The sequence below is a fragment of the Dasypus novemcinctus genome, chromosome 22 (genome assembly GCF_030445035.2).
Source record: "Dasypus novemcinctus isolate mDasNov1 chromosome 22, mDasNov1.1.hap2, whole genome shotgun sequence".
NCBI lineage: Eukaryota > Metazoa > Chordata > Mammalia > Cingulata > Dasypodidae > Dasypus > Dasypus novemcinctus.
This window is the reverse complement of record NC_080694.1, coordinates 71,545,300-71,569,312: the sequence shown is the minus strand read 5'-3', so window position 1 is coordinate 71,569,312 and position 24,013 is coordinate 71,545,300. Positions and strand designations below refer to the sequence as shown.

General features: G+C 37.5%; 3 pseudogenes; all 3 read right to left on the bottom strand.

The window, feature by feature from the left end:
* Positions 1-4,894: 4,894 nt before the first annotated feature.
* LOC139436151 (histone-lysine N-methyltransferase EZH2-like) lies at positions 4,895-6,048 on the bottom strand (annotated as a pseudogene).
* A 26-nt stretch (positions 6,049-6,074) lies between these two features.
* On the bottom strand, positions 6,075-11,907 carry LOC101425780 (histone-lysine N-methyltransferase EZH2-like; annotated as a pseudogene).
* A 2,001-nt stretch (positions 11,908-13,908) lies between these two features.
* On the bottom strand, positions 13,909-15,028 carry LOC101435562 (olfactory receptor 14J1-like; annotated as a pseudogene).
* Between the last annotated feature and the right edge of the window lie 8,985 nt (positions 15,029-24,013).

Here is a 24,013-nt window from a genome sequence, read left to right as displayed (position 1 = left end):
GTTCTATGGTCATGGCAGATGAAGTTCAGTGCCATGTCAGTTGGCCCTACTTTGGAGTTTGTGCTTTCGTGTGATGGAGCTGAACTCAGATGTGATCTTTGTCCACATGCCTTTCCTGTTACTTTTAACGGATCTGTAGTTGGTGCTGGGGTTTAGAGTATAAACAGGGGACCTGAATCTCTGGACTGACCATGTGATTGCCAGGCCCTGAGCCTCAACAGACTTGCAACCCCTACACTCTGGTTTGTTGGACTTACCCCACTCAGCTAACATGTAGGTGAAGAAGGTTAACCACCATACCAGGGATCCAAGAGTGCCTACAACTTAAAGCAGGAGAATTGCATCCAGCATCCATGTGGAATCTAAGCCCCTTCTTGATATAGATATAGATGATATAGATATAGATATAGATATAGATATAGATATAGATATAGATATAGATATAGATATAGATATAGATACAGATACAGATACAGATACAGATATAGATATAGATATAGATATAGATATAGATATAGATATAGATATAGATATAGAGTGGACACAACCATTCCAGGGTCCACAGGATGGAGGGATAGAGTGTGTATTAGAGTGGACTTATTGATATCTATTGTGATTAGTAATCGAAGAAAATGTGGCATTTGTGTGGAGAAAGTGGCCATGGTGGCTGCTGGGAGTAGGGAGTGGGAGGAAGAGATGTGATATGGGGACATTTTCGGTTGTTTCAGTTGTCCTGGGTGGTGCTGCAGGGACAGTTACTGGACATTGTATGTCCTCCCGTGGCCCACTGGGTGGACTGTGGGAGAGTGTGGGCTATGGTGTGGACCATTGGCCATGAGGTGCAGCAGTGTTCAGAGATGTATTCACCAAGTGCAAAGAATGTCTCATGATGATGGAGGAGTTTGTTGTTATGGGGGGAGGAGTGGGTTGAGGGGAGTGGGGGATATATGGGGCCTCATATTTTTTGAATGTAACATTAAAAAAATAAATAAAGACAAAAAAAAAGAGGAAGAGGAAAATTAAAGTCACTGTCCGAAAGCCAGAGACTAAGGACAATACCTCCAACATGAGATTTAATACCTTCCCCAGGAGCGTGCATGGATTTTTCTTTCATATGCTTGAAAACATTTTGTGGAAAAAACGATAGGTGGGAGACTCTGCCAATGTTAAATATTTTCATGGGAAGGTAAACTGAATATATCCTAAAAAGACTGCCTAAATTACCTGTTTGTACTAAGATTAAGCAGCTGATATTTAATTACTATTTCTGGGCTCAAGAGGAAGTTAAGATTAACTAAAACAAATAACACTATCCTGTATTTCTAACCTGTTCAAACTTGAAGTTAATATTTGTAATATATTCATTACTTACTTCTTGGAAATAATGTCTTTTAAAACTGGTCTTCTGTCTACTTTCTAACTTTACCCAGGACTCTCACATAATGTTGTACTCTCCAGCCACAATGGGAATTTGAGCTCACTTCTGAACTAAGGTCTATAGCAAAGCCAGTAATTTTAAGACTGGCCTTCCTTAATCACCATTCTCCTTTATATTGATCATGCAACAATCAAGGATTCAACCCAGCATTTTGATTGCCCACTCCCTAATACTAGTTTCTTAAAAATAGTGTCTGGAAAGGAGAATTTAAAGGATAATGCAATCACCCCTGTGACCAGTTCAATATTCCCAGATCTTAATTCACAGTTCATTCCCCTTAGAAATTAATTGCCTATTTAAAATCTTATTTGTGATATAGTCTAGATTATAAAGAATTTATTTTGCTGGAAAAATTACCTTCAAATACTTGAGAGAGGAAGAGAGATTAATGGATTTTAATAGGAGAATCCAAAAATCAAATGCAAATATGAAGAAAAGGTCACCAAATACAGAATTATTTTTATCACTCAGGATTTTTAGGGTTTAGTGATACCATATATAGCCAAGGAGAAGGTCTGAAGAGGTTAGAGTTCCAAACAGAATTTCATAAATTCAGTACTCTACATTTTATATATTATATATAATATGTAATATTTCTTATATTAAAGTTTAGGAAAGTAAGGGCCACATATTCTTTTTATTCTATCCTCTGTTTTTCAAATCCTTAGGTAAACTGACTTATTTTACCACTTCGCTTAAAGTCCCTGCAAACTTGCTACTACAGCCTTTTGGGCAGTTTTTTACAATCAACTGACTGAGAAAAGGAATACTTGGGCCTGGTTCACAGAAATTTTTGCATGACATAAAGGAACACCCCCAAAATGAAGAGATGCAGCATTAAAATCCATCCTGGGATACCCCTGAAGGACAGTGTTGAAGGGAAATCCTCCAGGTGGGCAGAACCTGAGCATGGTAACTGGTTGTTCATTTTTATTTGAAGAAAAAATGGCTGGAAGTGCTTGTGAACTGATTTATATGATGTGTCCAGTGGTTTGACTTCATGTTCAGGGAGTTGGAAGGGACATGATTGGTAAAGGTCTAGGAGACAGGTCGGTGGATAAATGTTTTTCAATGTGAGAAAACCATGGAGGCATTTGTGTCTTATGTGAATGCTTATCAGATGGTGACCTCAGCAGAAGATTTCAGTATTCAAACAGACAGCATGACCTATTCTGTGGATAGCAGTTGGCCTCTTTCACCAGTCACTCGTGTCATGGCCTAATGGACTCATGGACAGAGTGGCCATGGTGGTAGGGATGGAGATTATTCATGGACTTGCACTCACCAAGGCAGACCTGGTTAGTTACAGCCACTGCTGAGTGCCCAATCTGCCAGCAGCAGAGATGCACACTCAACCCCAAATGGCAGCATTCCCCTGAGATGATCAGCTTTCTACCTGTTAGCAAGTTGATTACATTAGACCACTTCCATCACGGAAGGTACAGCCTTTTGATCTTCCTGAATAGATACATATTCTGATACAGATTTCCTTTCACTGCATGCAGTGCTTTTGCCAAAACTACCCACTGTGGACTACCAAAGTCTCATCCAATGTCGTGGTATTCCATGCTTCTGATCATTGAATGTGCTTCACAGCAAATGGAATGTGAGGAAGGGCACAAGCTCATGGAATTCAGTGGTTTTACCATGTTTTCCCAACATTCTGAATTAGATGACTGATAGGATGGTGGAAGTACTTTTGAAGCCTCAATTATGGCATGAACATTAGTTGCTCTTGTAATTCTGGCCTTTGGTATCATATTCTATCAGGTTTGTCTGTCTGCAAAGGCCTTGAACTCACTCTCATTTCTGAAGGGCAGTTTTGCCAGACACAGAATTCTTGGTTGACAGTGTGTCTATTTCAGTACCTTAAATACATCATACCAATTATTCTCTGCTCCATGGTTTTTGATGAGATAATAACTATTTTTTTAAGTTGTAAAATTTTGACTTTAATACTTAAATATTTTTTCTAACTAAAATAGATTTTTTAATTAGAAATCAGGAAGATTTCAATCTACTTATTTTTCTTTTCTTGATATGTATAAATGATTATCTCTGTACTGTGTTGTTTGGTGATGTCCATTTATACAAGAGTCTCTTCTGGATCCTCTGTTCTCTTCCACTGCTCTGCCTAATCCTTTGCTAGAACAATAGTGTCTTAATTGCTGTACAAGATGGAACTGCAGTGAATCTACATACCAACAAAGGAAATGAAATTAGTAAAGACATTATCTCCACAACCATTACCACAGTGAATGTCCTTAATTACCTAGTTATTATTAGAAGTCTTTCAGTAAATTTTCATATTTTCTGTAATGTTGTTTCTAAGCTTTATTAGATTTGCTTCTGGACATTTTTATTTCAGTAGTTATTGGAAATTACATTTAGAAATACATATCACTCTTTGTTTCTGGCATCTAGAAATAAATTGGTTATTTGATGAAAGAAAGGTACTAAATTATCTCATTTTTCTAATGTTTTAGGTGTAGGTTCTTAGAGGTATTCTATGTAAGCAAATTTATTTTCTGTGATTATGGAAACTTTTTTTCTTCCATTCCAATCCCTATAAGTTTGCTGTATTTTCTTTGCCTTAGTGCACTGGCAAAAACCATCAGACAATGTTGAATAGAAGTATGACACTCGGCAGTCCTGTCTTGATCTCACTGAAAACATATTTTCCACTAGGCTTTAATAAAACGTCTGTTTCAGTTGCCTACCTCTGTATAATAAACCACACAAAACTCAGTGCCTTAAAACCATTTTTTTTAAACTTTTGCCCCACTTGGTGGAATCAGTTTGTCTCTCTTCTATGCAGGTTAGTGCTAGATTTTGGCTGGAAGTTCAGATGAGTGTTGGTCATTCGTTCTCTAATGGATCCTTTGGTTCTCATTTTTGCAAGGTTTAGTTGGCCAGATTCCAAGAGTAATACAAAGATAAAATTTCCCAGACACCACCCGCATGCAAGCAACATCAAGCCTCTCCTTGCATCTGTCACATTGATATAACTTGTCACATGACCAAGCCCAGAGGTGTTGTGCAATGGACATGAGTACTGGGAGAAATGATTTTTTGGGGGGAGGCCACCAAAGCAGTAGTCTGGTACAAATCCTTTATTTTATACATGACCTCCTATTTCATATTTGCAAAGTTTCTCCTTATATTATATAGGATGTTGACTTGACTGCAATATTTTTAAAGTATTTATTGAGTTCCTCACATCTCTTTTTGAAATTCAAGTATTCTTTATTTAAAACTGAAAATGTATTTGCAGCATTCCTGCAAAATTTCCCTGGTAAAAAATACTTTGTGCCTGGTAAGAAAGCAATGAAAAGTTGATTTTTAAACTCATTACTATAAATTTTTCTTACAGTACAGCATTTAGTTTTTCTTAATTGCCCACAGAACTAAAGGTTCTTGAAGCTAAGACAGTCATTTCAGAGGAGGAGGGGGAGGCTAGGGTGTGAAGGTATATCCTTTAATGCCCATGAACTTCAGGGCATCAGTTAGGCTGTATCTGGAATCAAGTACAGCTCTTTACACACCTGGGTGGCTCTTTCAGCAAAAATGCCCCTTTTTGGATTGCCTCTACACCTCATAACTTTTGCATAGCAGTTTAAATTTACTGAATGATTTGCAAAGCAAACTTTGTTACCCTTGCAGCTTGCATCCACTACAAAATCTTTATTCAAGTTTAACAGAAAGCTGCACGTATACTTATGATATACTTGCCCTCTTCTGTCTGCTTCATCTTGAGGAATAATCTCTCCAGTGTATTCAGAAATGAATTCATTTTTTCTGTACAGGATCTTTGATCTTTTGAAGAAAATCACCCAGACTGCAAAAGCAAATGGTGTCAGTAGTAAATGCTTTTTGGAGCCCTTCTGAAGGCTACAGCTCTTGAAGGACACATTTTTACTGTCCCTGTGATCAGAAACAGTAAGACTGAGGTCAGGGTCACACTCTTCAACTACTGCACAGCATGGGCACTGCTTGGTGCTACACTATGCCTTGCAATGGCATCCAGGGAAGTGGTTTTGACATTGCAAACTACACTGACAAAAATAATCAAACAATTGTGCGGTATCACATGGGCTGTCATGGATGATTATAGGATTGACTGCTGTAAATATGTTTAGAGGAGTCATCCTTTTTCAGTTGTATCTTTCTGCAATGTGCAGCCCACAACCAGCATTTCCTTTTCTTCTTTCATGGAGGAGGATCAACATCTTTGGCAGGAGTTGTAGCTCTGACACTGGATGCTTTGACTCTAAACTCGTAAACCTGTCTACATATTTGGTCCCAGTTAATCTCACAATGGCACAGAAATTGTCATAACCAGTACCAATAAGAACTCTGAACATAGAGACCTGGGGACCACTGCATTCCACATTCTCAGAAGGTTCAATATTTGGCTTCAACTATATTGGTGTTTGACACAAAGAATGTGCCTCAGTGGAGCTGGAAGTTTCAGCCTTTTTTTCTTCTTCTTCAGTATTCTTTCCACCTGTTTCAGTTCCTGTTTCTATTACTCTCCTTGACCTTCGATTCCTGAGCATTACTGGTATGGGTGCTGGGTCTGCTGCTGTCATTGGGGAGTCCACTTCCATGGCCTCTGGAGCTGTGTGTGGGGTCTTTATCCTCTCAGCAGTGAGGGCAGCAGCAAACCCCACTGCTCGCTCCAAGTGCTGGTAACACTGGCCCACAGGCTGGTTGACTGGAGCTGTTGCTGTGTTCTTCTGCTTATGAGCGGGGGCGTTACCTGACAAGAATGTAGGAGGCAGTCCTTTTAAAACATCACCTACAAAAGGGTATGGAATTAATGTAAGCTTGGCTCCTCTGAATAAATCGAGCATTTGCCCATCTATATTTGGGAAACATTCAGGAGGAAGCACTCCTGGGAGCTGCTCCATGGTGAGTTCTATTAACCTTTCCTTCAGTTCGTTGGCTGTACACTTACCTGGAAACATTGAGGAATTGGCTTAAAAAGTTTAATCAGAAGGAAATTTCCAAGGTGGATGGCTTTCTTTGTCATCCCAGTAACCTCTAGATCATTCTGTTTACCTTCTCTTTCATCAGGATCATCTCCACCACCACCATCATCATCATCCCCAACATTTTGTTGACCAAAAGCATTTACCAGCTCCACAAAAATCTCATCATTTTTAAACCCACATTCTCTATCCCTGTGTACTTTTCCATTTTAACTTTTAAATAGTTCTTCAATGTAACTATCATCCTGACCTAAAACTTCATCCCCCATATAAAGAATGTTGTGTAAACAGTTTCATCCTCCACCATAAAATTCTGCTGTAGAGGAAACGAAGAATACATCACAGGCACAAAATAACTGGATTCAGAGTCTTTAATGGGATTATTTGTGTTGATCTATCATTCAATTTAATTTATTTGAACCTCAATGGGAAATCCAGAAGTGATAAACTCTACAAATTTCCATCCTCAGAGAACTTAGTGGGAAAGAAATCATTAACAATAAACATGCAAACATGTGAGATTTTAAATGATCACAGACTTTAGAGATGAAGAAAGAGCAAATGAGAGAGACAGGGCGGGAAGCAATTGTCTGGTACAGAACAGCCTTTACTATTAATACCATATGTAAAAAGAAAGCTTAAGAAAAGGAATAAACCAAGGGGACAATTGGGGAAGACCTTTCCTAGTAGAGTAAACAAAAGGTGCAAAGCTGAAAGGTGGAAGCATTCTTGGATTGCATATGTTAGCAGCAGGTTCTGTTTTTCTTCTTACTTAATAAGTCATATCAACTAATTTTTCAAAAATATTGGCATAGTTTCACATTTTATTCTTTTATTATCCTATTATTCACTCTTATCTGGTATTTTAGCCCTTTTTATTCATACTATTATTAACTAGTGTACTATAAGATATATTCTTAGAATATTTTGCAAGAAATTTGACATTTTTTGGAAACACATTTTTATTACAGAAATTGTGAGCCTAGAAAACAATCATGCACATGTGCATAATTCCCATACAACACTCCTTCACCAACACACCACACCATTGTGGAACATTTGTAATAGATTATAAGATAATATCATCAGAATATTACCACTAACTATGGTCCATAACATATATTTGGCATGATTTTTCCATATCCTCCTATCTTTGGCATTGATGAAGAATATTACAGTACTGATGTTACCTGTAGTCCATAGATTACATTAATTGTATTTTTCCCATGCTTCTCCACTTTCTCACCACCATGCAATAGTGATGTACATCTGTTCAAGTTCATAGAAAGACAGTCTTGTATTTATACCACCAAGAACAATCCTCAACCACATCTGGGTTTACTGCATTATTCAGTCCCAAATTATTCCCTTGCTCTCTTTCAATTAACATTTATATCCCTGGACTACACTTTCCAGCTACAATCCCTTTTATAAACCAACTGCATTAGTTCTACTCATTGTAATGTGTTACCATCAACTCTATCCATTTCCACACTTTTACAATCAAGTTAATTAAAACTTCCACACATCTTAGCATCTGTTCCCCTTCTCAGTCCTCCTCTCATTTCCTAATATCCTATATACTAGGTTTTAACTCCATGCATTACTTTCCATACTTAGTTCATATTAGTGAGACTATGCAATATTTGTCATTTTGTGTCTAGCTTATTTCACTTAGGATAATGTCTTCAGGATTCATCCGTGTTATCGAATGTGTCCCAATTTCATTTCTTCGTTCTGCAGCATTGTATTGCATTACATATATATGCCACATTTTGTTTATTCATTCATTGACTGATGGGCATTTGGGCTGTTTCCTTCTTTTGGCAATTGTAAGTAATGCTGCAATGAAGATCGTTGAGCAGATGTCTGTTCATGTCACAGTTTTCAGTTTTTCTAGATATATTCCTAGTAGAGGAATGGCTGGATCATATGGCAGTTTTATATTTAGCTTCCTGAAGAATCAACAAACTGTCTTCCACATAGGCTGTACCAATTTACAATCCCATCAACAGTGAAGGAGTGCTCCTGTTTCTCCATCCAGCATTTGTTGTTTACTGTTTTTTAAATAATGGTCATTCTATGCAATTGAGATGGTATCTCATTGTCATTTTGATTGCATTTCTTTCTCTAATAGCTAGTGTAGCAGTTTGGTATTATTTATGAATTCCAAAATTAGATGTTGGATTATGTTTATAAGCTGTTCTGTTCCTCTTGGTGTATTAGATTGTATTAAATTTGGGGTTTCACATTTACTTGATCAAATAATGATTAAGATTTGATTAGGTCACATCTGTAGGATGTTCAGTACTCACCCCCTAGGTAGGCAGGGACTTACAGAGAAAACAACAAAACCAAGGAATTAGTTGGAGTTTTGATGCTGGAGCCCTGGAAAGTAAATACACAGGAGAAGAATGCAGAGGAATAGAGACAGTCTATAAACATGGTACAGGCCCTAGGAAGAGAGAGCCAGATAGTGTACAGCTGACCTTGTGGAGGGAACAGAGCAGCTGAGCCCAGGAAGAGCCCTGGTAGAGAGACAAACAAGCCTTACACCAGTCTACAGCTGAGACCAGAAGAAGGTGGGTTCACAGGGCCTGAAGAAGAAGCTGAACCCTTCAGAGACTGGCAGCCATCTTGCTCCAACACATAGATACAGACTTTAGTGAGAGAAGTAATTTACTCTTTATGGCCTTGTGACTTGAGATTCTACCCCAAACAAATACCCTGATAAACACCAACTGATTTCCAGCACCACTTTTGCTGACCAACACAGAATTAATACCAAATTGTGAAGTCATGTTTTTCCAATTGCCAAAATTCTGGAATGATTTTATAACTGGGTAAGAGAATTTTTTGGAAGAGTTGTGAGATGTTTGATGGAAAGGGACTAGATTGCTTTGAAGAGACTATTGGTAAAAGTAATATGGAGTCTAAAGTTATTTTTGGTAAGGACTTAGAAGGAAATAATTGTGAGGTGATTGATGGAAGAGGCCTAGAGTGTTTTGGTGAGAATGTTGGTAAAAATGTGGATACTAAAGAGACTTTTTATGAGGACTTAGAAGTAAATGATGAGACTATTCCTGGAAATTGGAGGAAAGGCAATTCATGATGTAAAGTTGCAGAGAACTTAGCAAGATTATCTCCTGATGTTTTATGAAGGGCAGAATATGAAAATGGCAAGCCTAGGCATTTAGCTGAAGAACTTTCCAAAGTAAACTCAGAGAATGTTATTTGTCTTCTCCTTGCAGCTTATGGTAAAATGCTGGATGAGAAAAATAAGTTGAAAATTGAATTGTTCAGCACCACTAAACCAGAAACTGATTATGGAAATTCTAAGTCTCTGGAAATCAGGCCCCCAGATGATAGTAAACCATTTGAGGACCTAACTAAACATGGAACTGATAAACCAGGATTGAAAATACAGGATTGAAAAACTTGGGAAAGTTTTAATGTCTGAAGGCTTGGATGCCTGCTTCTTGCATGTTAAACCAACAAATTTTTGAGAGTGCTATATGAGCAAAACCACTGTCAGCTTGAACTAAAAGACTGAATAAAAGGAGAAATGGAAAGACAAATGAGTTTATATGGCTATGGGTCTCCAAAAAGAGCTGGGAGTTTATCAGAGGGGTTGCCATTGTGCACAACTCAGCAGAGTCCCAGAGACAGATAAAGTAGATAAAACCCCAGGTATTAGTTCTTCTGAGGGTTACAGAGACCCACAGGTTCTATGGTCACAGCAGATGGAGTTCAGTGCCATGTCAGTTGGCCCTACTTTGGAATTTGTGTTTCTGTGTGATGGAGCTGGACTCAGATGTGATCTTTGTCCACAAACCTCTCCTGTTACTTTTAATGGATCTGTAGTTGGTGCTGGGGTTTAGTGTATACCCAGGGGACCTGAGTCTCTGGACTGACCATGTGATAGCCAGGCCCTGAGCCTCAGCAGACTTGCAACTCCTACACTCTGCTTTATTGGACTTACCCCACTCAGCTAACATGTAGGTGAAGAAGGTCAACCACCACACCAGGGATCCAAGAGTGCCTACAACTGAAAGCAGGAGAATTGCATCTGGCATCCATGTGGAATCTAAGGCCCCTCTTGATATAGATATGGAGTGGACACAACCCTTCTAAGGTCCATAGGATGGAGGAATAGAGTATGGATTAGAGTGGACTTACTAATATAGTATTCATGAACTGTTGTGATTAGTAATCGAAGAAAATGTGGCATTGGTGTGGAGGAAGTGACCATGGTGGCTGCTAGGGGTAGGGAGTGGGAGGAAGAGATGTGATGTGGGGGCATTTTTGGGTGTTGTAGTTGTCCTGAGTGGTGCTGCAGGGACAGTTACTGGACACTGTATGTCCTCCCATGCTCCACTGGGTGGACTGTGGGAGAGTGTGGGCTATGATGTGGACCATTGACCATGAGATGCAACGGTGCTCAGAGATGTATTCACCAAGTGCAATGAATGTCTCATGATGATGGAGAAGGTTGTTGTTATGGGGGGAGGAGTGGGGTGAGGGGGTTTGGGGGTATATGGGGACCTCATTTTTTTAAATGTAACATTAAAAATATAAATAAAGCAAATAAAGGAAGGGTAGAAGGGGAAATAGCTTGGAAGATGAGATCTGGAATTAAGCGCTCCCCTTGGGTCAAGGGAGGAACCTCACTGTTGTTTATGGAGAGGCGAGTTTGCCCCAGCAGTTGAAGAGGGTGGATGTTCCCACTGCTCTTCAGGGAGAGTTTTCCCACCCCAAGGTACAGATAGGTTGGAGCCCATTCCCCAAGGATTAGGGAGGTTAAGGTCACCACCCATAGGCCTGAAAGTGGTGGACCTGTTCCCTATGGATTAAGGAAGGTCAGTTTGCTAACCTGTTGTTCTGAGAGGGTTAGGCCTATATGCCAAAAGTTGGGGAGGATGTGATTTTCACTTCACTGTACTAGAAAGGTTACGCCTTTACCACAGAGGTCAGAGAAGATATGACCATCATCCCAAAGTACTTTGAGAGTGAGATCTGGACCTTGGTCACCAGCCAGATGCTTGATGAGGGTGGAACTAAGAAAATGGCTTTTGGGGAAGCCAGTGGAATGGGTGGGTCTCCATGGGGGCCCAGGGAGAAGAAATCATCACCTTGAAAAAGACTTTCAGACTTAAAAATCTAATGTAATATACCTTGCAGGTTTACGGAACCACAGGGAAACTCATGTTTCCATCACAATTTCTCTTTATGATAATGCAAATATTTATCCTTTGGATGCCTGGTTGCTGCTTACTCTTCTGGCATTGGCAGATGATATCTTCCACTCAAATAATTCAAGACTTTACCACTCTTGGTTGACCAGACTCTGGTGGTGTTCACTTGCTGACTAAGTCTCTCCTTGGCGTCTGCTGGAGGCATAAACCTGTGTCTCCAAACACTACTGTGAGGCTGAAGTTGTCCATCTCCAGTTTTCCCTTCCATAGCAGGCACCATGGGGCCATAACTATCAACTCAGCAGCAAAGCCCATAGAGGGTTGAGTCAGCTCAGGCAAGTAAACCTGGGCTTGACCATACAGTGCAGCCTGGTTAATTTTGATGTGGTTTTTCCTAGATTGGAAGTGACAAGTTCTATTCTCAAATATACCCCCAATTTATCCTATCTGAGGGGATATCAGAAGAATGCATAGAACCTCTGTAATCTATTCTTATTAGCAACAGAAATGTAAAATCATAGAGTAAGTCTATGGAGAAATGTGAGTTACTTCTACAAAGAGAATTAACAAAATTTTATTTGGTGTAAGCAAAAATATTTTAGTTATTATGGATGAAAATAAACTAAAAATTTCAAAGAGCACAGCATTTCTCAAGCTAGTTTATAAATTGTAAGTGGATGAATGATGATGAAATCAAATGATATGTATTTGAATGCATAAATACATTAAACTTAACTTTTAAATTAAGAATATAAGGCAATAAAATATTTTACAGACATATGAAAAGTTATACTACCCAAATTATTGCAATAAACTATAATTAAATACTCTTTTACAAGTATAAATATTTAAATACAAATTAATGAAAAGAATTAAAATGATAGGAAGAGAAAAACAGGTATGTTCTTTTTGTGATAAAGAAGACTAAATAAAATAATAAAAGAAATATTTCAGAAATTGTGTTGAAATGTTGAATTAATGTACAAAATAAAAAAGAAAATAATATGATTTATAAGTCAGTGCAAGTGGATTTAATACTTTTACAATTGTAGATTTCTGTTAAGTCTTGATAGCCTGAACTGGTTAAGCACTGTTGCCACAACCTTAAAAAATATGTATTTAACATTTTAGATATAAGGTTTCCATAGAAGAATCTAGCTTGAGAAACAGAATTAAAGAGGGATTGAAAAAAATGATTTTTGCCAATCTAAAGACAATGTTCTGATATTTATAAAATTTTTAATAAAATCAGTGAAACAAAAATATGTAAAATTAAACATTAATATCAAGCAGACATGAATAATTACAAACTTGCTTAATCTCAATTTCAAAAAAAAATGTGAAAGGTAATCATTTTGTGCAATAGCAGAAAATAAACATTACTACAATATACCATGTTGCATGTATTGGATGTACCTTTGTATTCATGTGCCTATTATGATTTGAATCATTGAATAGGTTCTCTGTGAATATGTGTTGCATAAATTAATAAAATCATAAGGACACAGAGGAGATGTTACATGGCCATGTATTTTTCATGGCCACATAAAAAGATTTACTGGTTTTTTTTTTTTTTTTAAGAAATATGGGGTTCAAAAGACTGGAACCTTTTATACTCTAATTCAGCAGCACCATTTATTGGAATTAAGAAGAAAAACACTTAATTTTCAACATTATTTATGAGACAAAAATTGGAAAAAACTTATCTAAATAAAAAGGTGAATGGCTAAATGCACTATAATGAAAAAAAATACTATGAAAATGTGATAGTTATAATGGTTAAATATACCTATACATAGTAATAGTACATAAATTTGATCCAATATACAAAACTGGAATGTATAACACTAAGTAAAATGGGTATTTAAAAAAAAGTGATTGAAATGAAAAGAGTTGGTTTCTTTGGTTGTGGGATTGTGGTTAAATTATCATCTTTTAATTCTGATTAGTGTTGCATTATTTTCCACTCCAAGTACAAGAAAATGGGTGCTTTCGATTGTCAGTGGGTGTATGTATCTTTTTATCTATATGTATTGGGAGGGAAAGGGAATTACTGAACCTATGTTTTAAAAATTATAATTGCTTATTTTGTCTCAATTTTTAAAAAAAGAAAAAACTTGGTTCAATGACTAAAATCATGAAATCATAGGAAGAGTTTCCCCAAAAACAATGATTATGTTATACGTTTAATCTATAGGAAAAATACTATTGCTTTCCTTCAATGCCACGTATTGAAAGAATTCCATTATTCCAAAAGTTCTTTTTATATAATATTGGACGATCATCCACAACAGGATGAAGATGCTTTTTTCCCAGGGAATTTCTCACCCAGCAGTAACCTTCTCAAAGCTCCCTTCTGACTGTAGATAATAGGGTTGAATGTTGGAGATAAGACAGAATAAAAGATAGAAACAATAAGATCAAAAGCAGTTGGAGAATCTGAAATTGGCTTTACAAACTCAAAGATGCCTGTAGAGAGGAAAAATAAGACAAAAATGAGATGAGGCAGGCAGGTGGAGAAGGCCTTGGATCGCCCCTCAGCAGATAGCACTTTTAAAGCTGTGGAGTGTAGATGTAGGAGATGATGATGGAGATGGAGTAAATGAATGCCATCAGAGAAATGAAAGCAATCACCCCAGTCACTCCAATATAATCGGAGCAGGAGAGCTTCAGCAGGTGGGGCACGTCACGGAAGAACTGGTGGATGATTTTTGCCCTGCAGAATGTGAGGAAGAATGTGGCTGCTGTGTACAGGATTCCAGAGGCAGACTCACTCAACCATACAGCTGTCATGGCTCCCCAACAGGTACCAGGATCCATGATGACCTCATAGTGCAGTGGGAGGCAGATGGCTGTGTAGCGATCTTGAGACATCTTGGTGAGACTAGGCCAGGGAGGTGAAGAAGAAAACTTGAAGCACTCACTGACCATGGGAAATACAGCCTTCATCCTTCAGAGAACTATCAATGGTCTGTGGGACCATGCCAGAAATGAAGGAGATGTTGAGGAGGGAGAGGCGCTTCAAGAAGTAACACATTGGTCCACATCAATGATGTGGATCAGTGACCATGAGGTGCAGAGATGCCCAGAGATGTACTTACCAAATGCAATGGATGTGTCGTGATGATGGGAGTGAATGTTGCTGGGGGGAGTGGTGGGGTGGGGGTGGTGGGGTTGAATGGGACCTCATATTTTTTTAATGTAATATTTTTACAAAATCAATAAAAAAAATAAAAAAACAAGAAGCAATACATTGGGGTTTGGAGAGCCTGATCCAGTGTGGTGATGGTGATGATGAGTTTACCTGACAAGGCCAATAGGTACGTCACCAAGAACAGTAAGGCATGTAAGATCTGCAGCTCACGGTTGTCAGAAAACTTCACAAGGAGGAATCCATTCATTGCCATTACATTTTCCAGAACCCTTTTGAACATACAAAATGAGGAGGTGGTGGATGGAATCCCGAGAATATGGGAAATGGAGAACAAAGATTTAAACCTAAACATCCATTCTTTTCTTCCTCATTGTTTCTTTATAAATTCCTTATTAAGCACCTGTTATGTATCAGCTGTGCCAGAGGTATTGGGGATATCAAAATGAAGAGATGTGTTTCTTGTATTCATGGAGCTTACAGTGAACACTAGTAAACCAGTCAGCTAATGCTGAGTTCACCTAACATCAAAAATAATGACCGTCTTCCAGAAAAATTCTTACATCTGCAGCACAAAAAAACTACATTATTACATTTCTTCAGATGAAAACCATCGATTTCCTTTAAGACAACAAGAGAAAAGCAGTGAACATCTCTAAGTTGGAGGTTTCTGAAATTTGATGGGTTGCATTTGTATAGGGTACATTGTTCTTGTTTTGCAAATGGAATGACCTTTCGAGGAAATAGGCATTTTGAATTGAAGCATGAGGTACTTGGTTGAACAGGGTGATATCAAGGTCATTTCCTGACCAATAATTCTGCCTTTATAGGAAACCCCCCTCCCCCGGAATTGTGGACATAGCACCTAATGGTATAGAGTTATCCTACACCCAATTAATATTTACTTAATGGGAAGCTCATCAAAATCCAGAAGAAAGTGGTTTAAAAATATACATGTGTGTGTGTGTATATATATATATATATATATATATATATATATATATATATATATATATATCACTGTCAGATTCAGTGATTATTCTGATTGCCTGGAGTATCTTCTATTATCTGACCACTTTTCATTGCAGTCTACATTTTATCAACGTCCCTTCATATCCTTTATCTTCAGTTCAAGTAATTAAATGGTTATTGACAATTTAAGGCATGTGAAGATATTTGCCAAAAGAGAAAATCATTGTGATTGTTTAGAAATGGTCTTAAAAGTAGAAGAAAAATATTGAAATACTCAGTATACAACTTGAAAAAGAGAATGTGAAATGCTAAAGAGTCATATTTCAAAGTCAGAAATCGAATTATGGTCCTTGTCCAGTCTTTGGGCTTTATGGATATGGCCAAGTGTTCTCCCCTCATTAAAAGGGTTCCAATTTCAAGTTTTAACTCAATGATGATCTCTCACTTGAACTTCTGAGGTTCCAACCATATCCATCCCTTCTTCTGTGACGTTAAACCACTGTTGGAACTGGCCTGTGGGAACGTTGATCAGCTGCAGCATCAATGTGGAGTAACAGATATCTAGGCACAAGAGGTTTCCTAGGAAGAAATACATAGGAAAGCAGAGTCTTATTTCAGAGATGATGACCATCAGGATGGCCCATTCCCAGCCATATTGGTGATGTAGATGGTGAGGAAAATCACAAAGAGAAGAGGCTGCAGCTCTTGGGTGTCTGTCAGTGACTGAGGTTTGATTTAGCATCCCTAGAAATAAAGATAAAATAACAACTGGGAATCTATCACTGTGGAGAGGCAAATCCTTCCAGCCCAGATTTTTGGGAGAATATTGTTGTTTTAAATGCCCCGAAACACAAGGCTTTCACAGATCATGGACCATTAGCTAATCATTAATGCTACCCATGGAAAGACATCCAGATGGTCTTTGTTTTTAGTAGATTTCTCTTTATATTTTCCTTTTTCTCATGTATCCTTGTGGTCAGTCTACAAACTTCTGTCTCTGAGCATTTACAGTCTGATACTTTTCTTTCATCTTCCTATGTCAGTTTGACAGGACGGCATTTTTAAGAATTCTATGACACAGGTACCAAAAAGTCTAGTAAAAAGTCACCTGAGGAATTTTCACTTAAGGAAAATAGACAGTGTTGGAGCAGTTACAACCAAAAGCCTACAAAGAAATTTTAAAATGCCTTTTAAAACAATGATCTCTTTACCTCATCCTATAATGTAAGTAAGATCTGAGGTGTCCTCTTTCTGAATGAATCCTTCAAGATCTTACCTGTAGGCATCACTGAGACCTAAGCAGGGTAGAAATGAGGCCATGTTATTAAGATATTTGAAATTTTATCATTGCCACATCTGTTGAAAAGCTTAATATCTTTCTCTAATCTCGGCCTAATATTTTCTCAAAACAGGATCCCCATTTACTTCTGTGAATTCTAAAAGTATAGTGTCAGCATTCTCCAGTTACCCTGGGGCTCTGCTTCCTTTTCCGCTTCCCTGGATCCCCGGGTAAGAAGATTCTTCCTCTAATGGACTCTGGAATTACTCCATTAGATCACACAATACTGAATTCTCCTTGATCCAGCTGTGAATTGGGCCCCCACACAATTCTATCTTTTTTTGATCAGTTTCCTCAAATCCCTTTCTAATTTGCCTTAAATAAAATCTCTCTTCAGATATTGATGGATAATGTACCTGAAGTGAACTGCAATTTCTTCATCTGTAGGTTCATTAGAAGGACACTGACATTCACAGGGACTCCTCTCACTCCAGAAGGTTGTCTGCCTCACATAAGCTCCCTCTGAAGTCAACATAAATTCACTGTTCTTGTCATCTGAAAAATGTTTTCTTCCTTCTCCTTACTTTCCATCAAAACATTCACATTTCCTACAAAAGGAATGCATTAATTTTCATTTCCTTTGCAGAGGTGAAATAATATTATTTTCTCTAGTTATGTTAAACTATTAAGGAATTGCAAATAAGTTAATTATAATATAATAAGAAGAATATTTTACAAAATTTGGGCTGTTTACAGAAAGTCAGAAAATCCTTTGAATCTACTTTCCCATATTATTTGCAAAGTACCTGGCATTATCCCCTTAGGTGCATTGATAAAAGTAAATATACCTTGTGACATAGTTCCCTCTTTGTCCTTTACATTTTAAGATGCAGAACATGTGTTTTGGGAGGGAAGAAGCAAGGTTATATAAGAACCTTATAGGAGTGGGAGGTCACTGAAAGAAGAGTGAAAACTTTAAAGAAATATGAAGAACAGTGAGGACACTGGGCAGTTTCTACAAAATGGGAATCATTCAATGCTTTAGAAATCTAGGAGAGGAGAAGAAAATAATTGAGATGGCTAGACAAAACAGTGAATGAATTAGACATCACTTTTATTTTTTTAAGGGTTGAATTCTTTTTTTAATTTATTTTCTTCTTTATTTTCTTTTAAATGTTACATTAAAAAATATGAGTGCCCCATATAACCCCCACCACCCTCACCCCACTCCTCCCACATCAACAAACTCTTCCATCATCATGGCACCTTCACTGCACTTGGTGAATATATTTGGGGACACTGCTGCACCACATGAACAGTGGTCTACATTATAGTCTACACTCTCCCCCAGTCCACCCAGTGGGCCATGACAGGGCACACAATGTCCAGCATCTGTCCCTGCAACTCCACCTAGGACAACTCCAAATCCTGAAAATGTCCCCACATCATATTTCCTCTTCCCTCTCCCTACCCTCAGCAGCTACCATGGCCACTTTCTCCACATCAATGCTACAATTTCTTCCATTATCAATCACAATACTTCCACAGCAAAACACCAGTAAGTTCACTCTTATCCGTACTCTATTCCTCCATCCTGTGGACCCTGAGATGTTTATGTCCAGTCTCCCTCTACATCAAGAGGGGGCTTGGATTCCACATGGATGATGCATGCAATTCTCCTGCTTGCAGTTGTAGGCACTCTTGTCTCCCTGGTGTAGTGGTTGTCCTTATTCACCTCCCTATTAGCTGGCCAGGGTAATTCCAATAAACTTGAGGTTAGGAGTTGCAAGTCTACTGAGGCTCAGAGCCTGGCTGTCACATGGGCAGTACAGAGATTCAGGCCTCCTGAGTATATACCAACCCCAACGTTAACCACAGGTCTGGTAAAAGTAACAGAAGAGGAATGTGTAGAAAGGTCATATCTGAGTCCAACTCCATCACACTCAGGAACACAAATTCCAAAGTTGGGTCAACTGACATGGCACTGAACTCCAGAGTCATCTCCCATGACCATAGAACCTCTGGGTCTCTGTAGACCTCAGGAGAACCAGTACCTGGGTTTCTATCGATGTTGGCTATCTCTGGTACCCTGTTGAGGCATGCATAAGCATGATCCCTCTGATGACCTCCTGGCTCTTTTTTGGAGATCTCCAGCCATATAAGCTCATTTGTCCTTTCCATTTCCCCGTTTTATCCAAAGTCAAAAAGCAGATTTTAACACCTGATACTACATGAAGCTTGAGATATTAGGAGCCTCTGATTTTTGAATTTTATAAGCAGTTGACATTTTGAGAAATTACCTAATCTCTATTATACTTCAATTAAGATTGCTTTTAAAATATGCAGATAGTCTTTTTCAGAGTCTTGCACATGCTATGTACTTATTGAATTTTGTCATTCCTGCTTAAAAACAGATGATAAAGTATCATTTTGATTCCCTCTACTGGAAAACAGAATTATATAAAAATCCATTTATAAAAACAACTCTTCTGAAATTTTAAAGAAAAATTGAAATCATTTCCATCCCATCAGCACTAGAAAATTCTACTACAATTTAATTATTTAGAGATTACAGATTTTCTTTGGAGAATGTCTACAAATCAGGCTTGATGAATTGAGAATGAGATATGGCAATAAAAATATAGAAAATAACGTGGTTTTATAACCAACAAAAACAAAGAGCAGTCCACTCTGACATAGGAAATTGGCTTTAATTCCTGGGCATTTAACTTTAATAATAGTAAGAAGATAGATCACTCACTAACACTTAGAATATATGGGCAACTTCCCAGCATGTGCTCTAGTTTATTCTTACCTATTTAACAGTTCAGATTCACACGAAGAGAGCTTTCAGGTCTCTACTTTCAGTGACTATCAATCATAGAATAACAGTTAAAGTGATAATTCTTGTGATTGCAGGATAAGTTCTTTCTCTTCAAAAACCTTTTCCTACTTTTCTGAAATTCTGCTTGCTTTTTTATGAGCCACATATCTCTAGACGTGAAAATCCAGAGAGAAAATATCCCCTGGGTGCTGAGAATTGTTGTAAAAATAAACAGCATGCATTTCCACACCTGACCTGTAATGTGAGGAAATAGCTTTGTAGAATTACTATCTTACATTCCATTTTCCCCTTTTCTTTCCGTTTCTTCCCTTGGAATATTTGGCCTTTTGTTTTAGGACCATGGACAACAACACAGCCCTCAATTGTTTTAGTTGATTTTGCTTTTTTTTCCTGGGACAGAGGAATAGACTCACTTTCTCATTTGGGGGCTTCCTTGGAAAATAATCCGTGGCTTATAAAGTGGAAAGAAAATTGGCAATAAGATTTAGGGAATGTGGACTAGTCACAGCCCACTGATTTATACCAGAAGGTTATTATTTTCAACATAATTTTTACTGTGATTCTGTGAAAACTAAAGAAAAAGGGATCAAGGAAGTAGTATTGCTTTTTGTTTCAAAATATGACTCTTTACTTTCATAATAATAGTAATATATTTCCTTTAAATTTGGATCCCAAAGTTCACATTTCTTTCTGTTTGGGAGATGATGCTTGCATCTTTGATGTATATTCTCACTTTTTGATATATTACAAATAGTATCTTTTTGTACAAGGTTTATCTCTATATGATCTTCCATCTACCTAAGTTTTTAATAATAGTTTTCAAGGCCATGTCCTTTGACCACCTTTGTATTGAATTTCCATTTTTGTTGCTTTGTAGGAGAGTTTAGTATATATTCATCACATTAATAACTCTTTCGCATTTTATATATTCCAAATATGATAATAATAAACACTTAACTTGTAATTTTTATGTGATGTTATGGTTCGGAGTTTTCTATATGTATTAGCTCATTTAATACTTAAGAAAATCCAATGAAAGAAGAACTAAAACTATTCCCGTTTCACCAAAAGAAAACTGAGGTTCAGAGGAGTTTAGTAAATGTATCCTTTAACTGTACTAAAATATTGCTTCCTGGGTAATATAATCACGGGCACAAATTATTCTTCAAATCATTTTGATACTTTTCACATAACTCATTGGTTTTAGGGTATTTTCCATGTGATCTATTGCTTCCTATGGCTGTTTCTAGGGTAGTGATGCTCTATGTGCTCTAGAACTTAACATAGGCAATAGCATTAAACATTTTTTAAAAGATTTGTTTATTTATTTTATTTCTCATCCCTTCTCCCCCCACGCCGGTTGTCTGGTCGCTGTGTCTATTTGCTGCGTCTTTTTTGTCCGCTTCCGTTGTTGTCAGCAGCACGGGAATCTGTGTTTCTCTTTGTTGCATCATCTTGTTGTGTCAGCTCTCCGTGTGTGCGGCGCCATCCCTGGGCAGGCTGCACTTTCTTTCGTGCTGGGTGGCTCTCCTTACGGGGCGCGCTCCTTGCGCGTGGGGCTCCCCTATGCAGTGGGCACCGCTGCATGGCAGGGCACTCCTTGCACGCATCAGCACTGTGCATGGGACAGCTCCACATGGGTCAAGGGGGTCCAGGGTTTTAACCGCGGACCTCCCATGTGCTAGACGGACACACTAATCACTGGGCCAAGTCCGCCACCAAGCATCAAACTTAACAACATCTTTCCTTTGTAATTGATAGCCATGAAGTCACCTATAGATTCAACAAGACAGAATTTCCTTTGATATGAATGATACTATACCTGGAAACTAAAATTTTACCAGCTTTTGCTGAACTGAAATAAATACATTATTTTCTCTAGTTATTATAATTAAGTTTGAAAATTTTATGCTGAATATATAAATGTTTGTTAATGAAGTAGAAATAAAATTAAGTGAAGTACCATAGGTAATTTGTGGCCTTAATTTCTTATAAATGCTTGTTCATTTTTAATCCTTAAGTTTTTAAACACTCACTTGGATAGATTTCTGTATTAAATAAATTGAAACAATCCACATGGGTTTCTGTATATGAAAATACACAATTAGAGGAATAAGAAGACAAACAAAACTAGGAGTAGGAGAATATATTTGCTATCTATCAAACAGAGATAATTTATTTAAATCTAAATTCATAGTATATCAAATCAATTAAAAAACTTGCAGCCCTGCACTTTTGGTCAATCATTATCATGGTGTACAATGTTCTAGGGTACATTCCTCCACATAATCTTTGACCAACTAGCAAAAACTGGCAAAGACATTCCTAAAACTTCTGGAAAAGAGTTAAAGGGTTGCAAAAATTGGACTAGTGCTAAATCAAGGAAACGTAGTTTGGAAAATTGTAAGTGAATCTCATGGTGCCCTTGCTAGTCCTTCGCACACCTCCCAGCATGGTATGCAGTCCACCTATGTTCCCATTGTGGGTTCATGGCCATATTCCAGAGAGAGAATAGAAACATCTACACATATAATAAGGTTCTTCTATGTCAATGACAATCTATCATGTGGAAGCCTAAATCACTGAATCTTGAGTCTGTCCTACCAGAACTTGTCTTTTAGGCAGAGAAGGAGGTTATAGATATTTAAAGCTTTTTAAGTCAAAATGGCCTGGGACAAAGGATTACCTGCATTATGTCAAAGTAGAGCACCCAGTAAGGAGTGAAAGTGTATTTCATAGGGAGTAAAGGGGACATTCCTGTAAATGGGGGGATTCCAAGTGCAACAAGCAGGTACACGCCCAGGGCAAAAAGCAGTTATCAGACTGGCTCAGAAACGACAAAGAAGACACTCTACTTTGCATTTGCCTTGGGCAGACCTTATTGATAAAAGGGCTAAGTTCTGAAGGAGACCACAAGCTATATCAGACACCATTTGTAAAGATTGTGAAAGATGTTTGTGCTTCAGTTTGTTGGGTTTTTTTAGTTCCTGAATCTCTAGGAAATCTACGTTGTATCAATAGATGGATATCAAATTAGGTGACAGCTCAGGGATGAAATTACAAAGTTAACACTTTAAAATATTAAAATGTGCAGTGTACAATATAAGGTCCACAAACATATAAAGAATCAGGAAATGATGTCCCAACCAATGGAACAAGATAAAAATCCAGAAACCATCAAAAAAGAAGTTTTGAATAAAGCAGATAATTTTTTTTTAAAGATTCTCAATAAATTGAAGGAGATAAAAGAAAACATGGAGAAAGAACTGTAGGATATAAGGAAAACAATTAATAAATAATATGAGCATCTCAATCAAGAAGTATATATTCTAAAATATACTAAAAGGAACCAACAGAATTACTGAAATTGAAGACTTAATCTTATACTTTGAGTACAATGTTAGTTATGGGTTTTAAATATATGCCCTTTTTAATATTTAGGAATTGTCCTTCTAGTCCTAACTTTCAAAGTGTTTTTGTTTTTATCAAGAAAGGATGCTGGATTTTATCAAATGCCTTTTCTGTATCAATCAAGGTATTTATGTGTTTTTTTCCTCCCTTTGGCTTGTTAATGTGATATATTACATTAATTGATCTCCTTTTCATGAATCGCCCTTGCATACCTGGAATAAAGCCCATTTCATCAAGATGTATAATTCTTCTAATGTGCTGTTGGATTCAATTTGCAAGTATTATGTTGAGGACTTTTGCATCTATATTCATTAGATAGATTGATTTATAGTCTTTTCTTGTAGTATTTTTATCTGGCATTGATATTAGGGTAATGCTAGCTTCATAGAATTAGTTAAGTATTGTTCCCTCCTCTTCAATTTTTTTGGAAGAGTTTATGCAGGATTGGTATTAATTCTTCTTGTATTGATTGATAGAATTCCCCTGTGAATCAATCTGGTATTGGGCTTTTAATTTTTCAGTGGGTTTTGACTTGATCTCTTTATGTAACTGGTCTGTTGAGCTCTTCTATTTCCTCTACTGTCAGTGAAAGTTGGTCATATGTTTCTAGGAGTTTGTCCATTTCATCTAGATTGCCTAGTTTGTTGGCATACAGTTGTTCATAGTATCCTATTATGAACTTTTCATTTCTGTGGGGTCAGTAGTAATGTCCCCCTTTACGTTTCTGA